Source organism: Pyxicephalus adspersus, chromosome 6 (genome assembly GCF_032062135.1).
Source record: "Pyxicephalus adspersus chromosome 6, UCB_Pads_2.0, whole genome shotgun sequence".
Classification (NCBI taxonomy): domain Eukaryota; kingdom Metazoa; phylum Chordata; class Amphibia; order Anura; family Pyxicephalidae; genus Pyxicephalus; species Pyxicephalus adspersus.
Window position 1 is genome coordinate 107340427 of NC_092863.1, and position 10091 is coordinate 107350517.

The 10091-nt window shown below is 41.1% G+C and overlaps 1 long non-coding RNA gene across 1 annotated transcript; it reads right to left on the bottom strand.

The window, feature by feature from the left end:
• Nucleotides 1–3673: 3673 nt before the first annotated feature.
• On the bottom strand, nucleotides 3674–9407 carry LOC140332353 (uncharacterized). The gene is made up of 4 exons (XR_011921109.1): nucleotides 9365–9407; nucleotides 7912–8043; nucleotides 5759–6133; nucleotides 3674–4256 (listed from the first exon to the last, which is right to left on the bottom strand). It is a non-coding gene; the product is annotated as an uncharacterized lncRNA (long non-coding RNA).
• Nucleotides 9408–10091: the final 684 nt, after the last annotated feature.

Consider the following 10091-nt stretch of genomic DNA (forward strand, 5'->3'; position numbering starts at 1 on the left):
ACCTGTCACTTGTAACGTATAACAGAGCTGTGTAGCTGGCTAATTTTTGGACTGAGAGACCGCCCTCAGAGACCTCTGCCTGTACTCTGAAGCCTGTGTATGGCTTGTAACGGAGCGGTGAAACCTGGTGGCTAATTTTTGAACCAGAGGAACCCCCTCATATCCCTCTCTGGCTGTACTCAAAGACCGTGTAAAATCCGGCATGTTCCCTTGGCCGCCCCATAAAATGGCCTTGCCAGCAACAGAAAAAAGACTTCCTTATTTTATTTTTTACTTGTACAGTGTTGTGCAGAGCTGGGGGAGTCTTGACATGTCTTTTTAAAGTATTTATAGGCTGTAGAAGCTCTCTACTGTCCCGAATATCAACCCAAATTTTTCCTCTATTGACTTTAATGGAGTTCGAATTCGACGTTCGATCACCCGAATAATTATGCATTATTCGGCCGAATAGCGGTCGAAACGAATAGTGAGCTATTCAACCAACACTATTACTCTGTACCACTGCACTGACACACAGCTTCATATTCATTCTGTTCAATCATTGGGAACACGTTTATAGTTATTTGTAATTAAATTCATTGTGCAGAGGTATTGTATACTAATCCAGCACACACGGTGCATCCAAGATGATAAAGAGACAATAACAAGAGAAGAATAAAATATCCTTTTATTAGAATCTCATCACACAGCAATAGGAGACAATCTTCATCATAAAAGAACAAAATAAATTGGTGATATCGTTTTCACATCTAGAGAGGACACAGAGCGCTCTGACCTCTGCATGTGACACAAAGCCTGACAATGGGCAACATGGGAAATAAGGGAATGTGCCACTGAATCAGACTTGTCATCTACATATAATATTCTATAAAATGATAATTAGGAGACATAAAGCTATATATAGACGTGGTGAGATTTGTTATTAGAAGTCAATGCTGGGTTTTTCCAATCACCCCTCCCCCCTTCCTTGCCAGACCCCCATATTCTATCACACATAATACCTGATTCCTGAACGTTTCCTCTGCCATTCCTAGCCAATCATGGAAGCAGATCGATGCCAGTCTGGCCAGTTTGCAACCCCAACTTTCCGAATGACTCTACAGGACGCTGCACCAACACACACTGCCCTTAGCCCCCTGGCCAGGTTTGCTGCCACTTCGGCCAACCAACACGTTTCCCTCCTGCCCCCAATATTCTTTTCCCCACCATCAATGAGTTCTCTGTACTCAGGGACAAGGAAAGGTCCTGGAGGGACCACAGAGTGCAGCCATTATATATATTATATTCTGTGAGAGGTTTATTAGACCATTACAATGAATTTTGTCATGATATTCTATTATTAGGCTTTGCATGGACTGAATGTAATAAAATGATTTGAAGAATGTTTGGAATTGTCTACAATCTGTATTTGTAACAGGGGCCCCAATAGCACTCAGTGTAAGGAATGCAGCACTTTGTGATATGATGGCATCCCATCTACCGGCCTCCCTACACCGACCAACCGCAGCCGGAGCAGAAACAAATATAAATTCACATTTCTCTTGTTCCGAATGACAAAACTAAGCTGGCTAAATTCATGAAGTTTCTCTACAAAATGTTATACAACGTACTATGTGTGAAATACTAATGGGGTATTATTCTGGCCAGGTAATATAATATGCTCCAGATCTTCCTTTGCTAGATCAGTGTATTCCTCTATGGCTGTATTGTGTGCACATTCTTATATTTTATTCATTGTATCTCCTTGTGTATTTCCAATGTGAATTCTTCCAAAAATCTTTAATATAATATTTTTATATAAATTCATCTGGGGTGACACATGGGACCAGTTACTGGCTATAATATTTTTTCATTCTTGTGATGCTGACACCCCATACACAAAGCATAGCCAGATCTATGATCTGCAGTCCACTATACTGATAAGTCACAAATCCTCCTGTAAGCATGTCTCCTGTGTTACACAGACATTGTGATAAAGTGCAGCAAAGCCTAATTAGCCTAATCACAAAATATTTCATAACTCAATACCCAAAGCAAGAATAACATTTTCATAATAATTTATAAATGGAATTGAGTTAGGGAAATTGGCCCTTCTGGGCCCTGAGAGTGTTTTCCTTGCTCCATATCAGCTAGGCCTTCTATTAAAGCAGAACTAAACCTGTGATACCCATCTTTTCCCTTTCCTTCTTCATCATCCTCTTCATGAAATGTTTGGTCATCTTGATTGGCTGGAACTGGATGTTGTTACTGCGTTACCGGCACGTGCAAGGGAAGGGATTGCTGAGCAGCTCAGCAGAATTTGTCGGATGGGGGTGGGGGGGGGCAGGTGTGTTGGAGCAGTTATTGCAGAAGGGTCAATGTCTGTCTCTGTCACGGTCCCTTCTGTGACTGAAGTTTGAGGATCTGTCAGACTAGCTGCAGCTGGTGGTCATTACTGCTCCTCCATTTAGTCTGGCCTCACACTTCATGCTGTGCGGTTAATATTCACTACTGGGATGTGAATAGCTGGAGTGTCCTGCCATTCTGAGTTCCTGTTGATTTCTGCTTATAAGATAAGTTGCGGTTCTTTTGGTGTATTGGTGTTTTGTTTAGGTATTTGTTGTTTATTAGGCCTCAGGGAGACACTGGGTCCTTCATAGGGGAAGGGACCAGCAGTCTCAATCCGGACCCTACTGCTAGGGCTGTGCAGGGCTAGCAGGGCCTAGGTTCCTGGGTATGAGTATCCCTACCTTCAGGGGATGCTCATATGGTTAGGAGTCAGGGCTGGATTAGGGTTTTGCAAGGGGTGACCATTCCCTTTTCCCTAGGTATTTGAGGCCTAGTAGTTTATACACCTTCCTGTTACCCTCCCCTCCCTGTCATTCGTGACAGTCTCTTTCTGCAATATAAACCTGCCTGATCACCAGTTTTTACAAATAGAAATGAAATCTACCCAACTATACGGTAAGTGCACGTCAGATGAGGAATGACATCACATGGTCAGTTACCCTTCCTCTGACCGATCACATTCCTGAAGCTGAATTATCAGGTCTCCCTGGATTGGGGTCACATAATCGGGGGGGATTTCAGGCTTTTGTATAGGACGGATCTTTCACTGAACTTAGATTCACTTAGATTCACTGAACTAAATTAGTAGAATATTTTTCTCATAGATCCATCTGCAGGAGAAGTAGGAGGAGGAATATTCCACTCTTCCATTACTGATTTTCCAAAAGCTTTAATTATAAAGAAAAGCCAAAAAATTTAAATATATGGCTAAAGAATGTTATATAACAAACAAGGGAGCCGATAATAGTATAGTATTAGTATAGTATAGTAATATAATATATAATAATAAGACCATTGTCATGTCTTTACATCCAGAGAACACAGACTCATGACACACAATAAATAATGACAAAATCCATATTACGGGGCTGACACTGGGATTTTTACTATTGGAATTATGGCCTCTGATATCTAATAATGACAAATATAAAGATTATGGATCGATTCACTTGGAAAGCAGAATACAATGAAACCTCTGCAATCAATGTTTGTGTCATTCCTGCTTTTCTTTGAATAGCTTTTTGGCCTTTCCCAATTTTCTTCCTTTCTATTCCATTCCTTACCAACCCAGAAATCTCCTTGTTTCCCCGTTATGAAATTCTTGAAAATTAAAGCACAGAAAAAGTTAGATGCAAGCAAATTTATTTTCTGATTGTAAAACATTGTACGGCTTCCGACTGTCTGAGGGGATTATTGGTGGACATTCAAAGAATTCCAGATGATCAATTTCTAATATTGGACAATCGCCTGATCAATATGTGAGAATGGAAATATCCAGAACAGTCAGAGATGGTCAGATGGTCACCATTGCTCTGTGCTGTTTGGATGAGCAGATCTCCAATCTTTGGGAATCCATAGCCAACATTTCCAGCACAATACAGAAATATGCCGATCTCATCATTCTGTATCCCATAGCTCAGCCATAGACAGTAAATTCAGATTCATATATAGAACCATGTGTAACTATTTCAGCTTTGGTCTGATTTGAAGGTCTGGAGATGTTTTTGGTCCTGAATATGTGACACTCCGGACACCATTCTGTATGATGGAATTCTTTACCTTTAGTTCCCAGTCTGAATCTTGCACAATGGTGAGGTTGGAGTCTCTGTTTAAACAATCCTTATTACTGACATCCCAAGTTTCTTCTTCTTCCTCTGAAAACCAGAGACATTTCTTTTTAAAGAGAACCCATCCTTCTGGACAAACATCTGCAAACAATGGAAAAAAGAAGCAGTGGCTACACAATTGTACAAGAAAAAGGAAAATACTTTCTTCAGGGAATTTCCTAGCAGGCGATGTGTCACAGAATCTCATTTACTGTGAAATAATATTATTATTATTATTATTATTAATATTAATAATAATAAACAGGATTTATATAGAGCCAACATATTACGCAGCGCTGTACATTAAATAGGGGATAGGAAATGAATATAATTCTAAAAAGCAATGCCCAAAAGTTGAAGTTGAAGGGCTCATTTTATGGACTCTTTGCAGAATATTTTTACATTCTTTGCCAATCAGCTATTTAGTCCTTTGGAAGCATTGCATTCCCTGTGCACGGCTTTCTTCAATGTATTAGAATACTAAGGCTCATTCTGTTACCTGGTGGCTACATTTCCAAAAAGCACAGCAGTCATTAAAGTAAATGTTATCCCTTCTGCATAGATCTGAGTGAAAAAATGGCTGAATTGATGGGCAATATATTTAAAAATAGATTCTTCATGGGATTTGAATCCTCAGATTTGTAACCTTAAATAGGTGGGGAGGTGATTTAGAATAAAGTTTATTTTAGACGCTGATGTGATGTCCATACATTGGTAAGGGGTCTCTTTATTATTGGCTTCTGTTGGATCAGGTAACCGTTCTAAACCCAATACCAATGTTCTGTTCTCCTTCTTTGCCACCTGTGCCCGTCTTGTCCTAACCCACCAAGAATCTGATACAGAGTCTCAGTAATCAGAATAATTATTGGAGCTTTATGTCCCCAGCTAAAATAATGTCAATGTGAGTTCACATAAATGGAGATATTGTATTCTGTTGGCATTTATAATTTGATATTTCACAGTCTAGCCAGGGTCCAGCCACAGATCTCGATATTTCAGTTAATTAGTAACTTACCTAGTTAGTTAATAACATAGAAAGGTGTTTCCATCATAGATAATCCAGCAGTAAATCCACCAATGTATATGGAATCCAAACACACTTATAGGGACATACAAAATAAATGATACTCCGAGAACACTTGCAATAAATGCTAAGCAGCTCTGCCACATCGGATTCAGGTCAATCATAACAAATTTAGAAATGGAAGTGCCAGCTCCCAGTTCTATTCACTTTCTGTGGACCTTGCAGTGGGGTGCATGACCTGAGTGCTCCATCATGGATTAAGCCAGATATTGGCTATGAGCAGCACATCCATGTTATTTCAGTAAAAACACATTTGTATTGTCTAGTTGTATGCTGTGTTTGTATTAATATTAATACAGAATGGATGTTATTGGCATGGATGTGCTGATCATCACTACAATACCATGGAAGGTTTATCTCTGCCCCATCCTGAGCCCAAGCCCCCCACTATGCAGGAGAGACACCAAAATATACGAGGGCTTATACCAGTGTATTATAACCACATTCCATGTTACTCTATATGGAATATAATGAGAAAGGAAGGACAGTTGGACAGTACACACAGAATTTGAATGAATACCTTTACTATTGTCTCTGCACTTCTCTTCATCCCCCTGGCACTGTTGCAGAGATTGATCCAGATCAGCTTTAGCCCATTTCACCATCTCAAGCTTCATATTAGTATCTTCTAGCTCACTCTTTGTATCTGTCAGATCTTTGTTCACAGACTCCAAGTGATCCTGTTGGTTCTTGGGGCTCCCTGTCAGAGTTCTGTTGAGGTCCATACAGTTCTGTACCACTTTCTTCAGCTCCTGATGAGTCTTGTCCAACTCATCCTTGGTGGTCGCTCATTCTCTCCTGGATGATTCCAGAAAGTATTCTCTAACCCTCAGGCTGCTGCGCATTTCCTGGTGGTTGGTCATCAACTCCTGGAAATCTCTGGACATCTGAACATCTACAACATGTGAAGAAGACAAAGTACTCAAGAACTCCAGAAGACAAAGTACTCAAGAACTCCAACAAACCAACAAGAAATCAGTTTAAAAATTACAGAACAGTTATTGGGAAAATATAGCGTACTGTTTGTATGGGGTTTGAGAAAAAACGATTTTGACTTTTATACAGCAGATCTATTATTAGCTTAGGGGATTCTTCTGATTGGGTTGAAGATGAGGAAATTTCACCTTCACAATTTGCAGAATTACTTACATTTCACTGTTATGCTAATCACAGCCACAGACAGAATCAGACACAGCAACAGGAAGACCAGGGGAAGGTATATAAAACAATTCTGGAGGCCTGAGACACAAAAATGGCAAAATATATTCACACACCATGACGTGAATGTCACCAGAAATCAAGAGGTGTGGTATGAGTCTCCTCCAAATCTCACAGTCCATCTCTCTCATTGTGGTGGACATAATAATGCAGCAATATATAGAAAACTTTGTGTAATTCTGCATGGGGTTAGGTGGTATCACCAATAATTTACATCAAAGGCTCAACACAGAGCCATTGAAATGATTGGAGCTGTCAGAAGGTTTTTGGTTACAGTCAGTATAAACTAATAAGAAATATCATTATCCTTCACACACAGGCAGCTTGTTAAAATCCCCTGACTGGCAGGTAAAATGAGATCCTACTAAATCTAAGCAACACCTGGGCTTGCCAGGGAACCCACTAGGGGTGACAATTGGCTATAAGGTGCCACCAGGTCATGGCCCCAAGGTCATCCCATCAGGGAGTGGGCCAGAGGAGGTTGGCTTTTGTCTTGAGACAGCTAGCGAATCAGGCGTGGTCATGAAACGAACCACAGGCAAGGTGGCATCTATATTCAGGTAGAAGGTCAGGGCAAGCGGCAGATAAATGGGCATCGGTAACCAGGAGGAGGTCAGGATACCATCCATGTTATGGAGAGTTCTAAATGCTAAGTAGATGCCATTATTTAGGCTGAGATGTGCACGTACCCCCGCTATACCTGTCAGGGCACATCAGGGTTCACACAGTGCCAAGTGTGGCAGAAACTGGTGAGGGACCCCAAAAGACTGGCAGCGGGAAGCCACCACAGGATCCTTCGGGTAAGGAGACACAACTAATAAGGCCTCACTTTAGGGGTTAGATCATTGTAAGTGGCAGGGATACAGGGTTGGGTGGAGAATGGGCAGACTGTTCTTTGTGCTGTGTCTTATTGTTGAAGAAGCCATCTGGATAGAAGTAAAAGGTTTTCTATCTGATTTGAATCTTCCCAATGTCTTTAGATCTGATGACTGGTAGTGGAGGTGATCTTAGTGTAACAGGAGAGGTGGAACGAATGGAGTAGAATCAGGGAGATCCTTGTACCGCAGGTCCTCAGTTACAGCTTTGTCTCCTATAGACTCAGCAGGATGAGTACCACAGGAATGGTGTCACCTACTAAAGTGCTTGGGGACACACTCCAATTTGAGTAGAAATAACAGAGGAAAAAAAGGACAGAATATGTCTTCTATTTTCTCAGTCTGTAGATAGGAACAGGAGATTCCAAGCAATGTCACATAACTGGGAGTATACTTCTACTCTGCAGGAGGGATTCAAGGCAAACTGTAGGCATTGTATTGTAATTTTCAGCAGCAGATAGAGAGACACCTCAAATCATCCATTGCTTGGATTAGGTCCATTTCAGGTGTTCACATACTGGAGGGTTATATGTCTTTTTCATTGACTTATCATAAAAGTACAAAAAAAGCTGCTCCTCACCTGCCATCAGCTGACGGCCTCTCTGCATAACAGGTGAGGGAGGCGCTGGAGGTGATCTCCCTGTAGTTAGCTGCACATCGGTGACATTCTTATACATACTATCTCCGTCCTCGTGATCCTCCAGGGCCAAGCCTAAAACATAGATGTAAAGTCACTGGAGGTGTGTCAGAGGAAGTCAAATGCTGTAGAAAATCCCACATGGTGAATGCAACACCTTTTATACACTGGGGATCATTTGCCATGATTGGAGGAGTCCCCATAACTGGGATCAATCACTGAATCTCAATGCAGCCGGAGCCAATAGTGGCACTTCTGCTGAAAAAACAGAGAAAGTAAAAACGGGGCATTATAAATATCTGCCCTCTCATTGGCCAGTCCATATGGGTTGTAATATCCAATAGAATTACACAACTAAATATACTGTAGGTGCTTTTCACCTACACAACAAATACCAGTTGGGGATGTGAAATGATAATAATAATCTAGTAAATGTGAAATATTGTATATGACCCTCTACCATGAGTATCCTTCAGATGGCAGAGCTCAGAAGCAGCTTGCTTCAATGCCCAAAACTGTCACTAATAACAATTCAGTCCCAGTGTTACCCCCATAATCTGATCTGTGTTCTTTCCAAGGGTTCTTTTCCAATCATTTTGTCCCTGGTGCCCGCTGCAAGATTCCATACCAGGGATACCACCAACTCCTGACACCCTCCAAATATCAACCCACCTACAGCACTGCGGAGCCGACTCTGGACCCACCAGGAGGTTAAGCTAGATAATAAAATAGTGCTTTTCAGATTTTAAACCCCCATCAGTTCCATCTGTCCTATTGGGTGAATTATCCTTCATTCATTATCCATATGGACAATGGAAAGTAAAAGAAATCTGGTCTTAGATGTCATTGGCACAACTTTGAAGGTGATGAAAAACTGATTGGGGTTTGTAAACCCTTCACCACATCAACCAAATCTACAAAACTAAACAGAGGCGCCACCTCCCTCAGTACTGAGGCGCTGTACGTGGCTTTGGGTTTGGTACTATGGACGAGGATCTGGTGATACCAATTTATAGGATTATTTATCTGGTGACTTTGTTAGCTATTGAAGTCAATTCTGTTGTATTCAGGCCATACGGTGGTGCTAAGCTGATCCTTACAGATTGCACAAGATTGGAAATTTACAACTAGACTAAAGATGACGAGTATGAGTGGAACTTCCATTATAAAGAGAAACGGTATTGTGAGCACAGACATTACAAACAATAGAGGAAGTAGATTACATTAATTGGTGAACCCAAAGTTTCTGATCTGTGAAAAAGAAGAAGCAAAAAGTGATGACAGTTATGCAGCTGCAGAAGGGAAAGTGCCCACTCGGAAAAACAAAATTGATTGTGATTGTGTCAATAAATAAGCAGCAAGCAGGTATACAGAACAGACTTCATGGTGTACTTACCTACAGCAGCTCTCTGGTCTCTTCTATACCCTGGACTGATCTGAACAAGCAAATCTCCAACACTCCTGCTGCTGCAATTGGCTCATCACTATGACAGGCTGCCTCTCTGGCCAATAGGACTGTTTAGGAGGTGAAGGGGCCGGGCAATCTCACTATGAGAATGTGATGGACATTCCCTGTTCATAAGGACCCAACATTGGGGTAAAGGAGGGAAAAGCAGAACTGCTGTAGGTTTGGACCTTGTGCTGCTTGTTATTCATTTATTGTTCCGGTAGAAGAAGTTTGGCTAATATGTAAAACTTTCTCTATGACCAGCTTGTGTCAGAACTAAAGTAAAAAAAAGAAGAGTCTAAAATACTAAAGAAGAGACATAGCACCTAAGGTGACATCAATCCCATGTCCGTATATCTGTAGACCAAATGGCCGAATACTGACGCTTCTATGAGAATAACAAACCATCCAGAATAAAGCTGTCTCCATATCTCAGAGATATTGACAGAGCAGATAGATATATGAGGTCTACAGAGGACTTCTATAGTTGGAGGTATTAGTGCTGATTCTATGGCCCTGATTTAATAAATCTCTCCAACGCTGGAAAATGAACCTGGGTTATCCAGCAAACCTGGAATGGATCTGGTCTAGGATTGAAACCATTTGCTAACAATTAGCAAATTACTTTTTTAAGAAAACCATCCAAGGTTTGCTGAATCACCCAGGTTCATTAAAG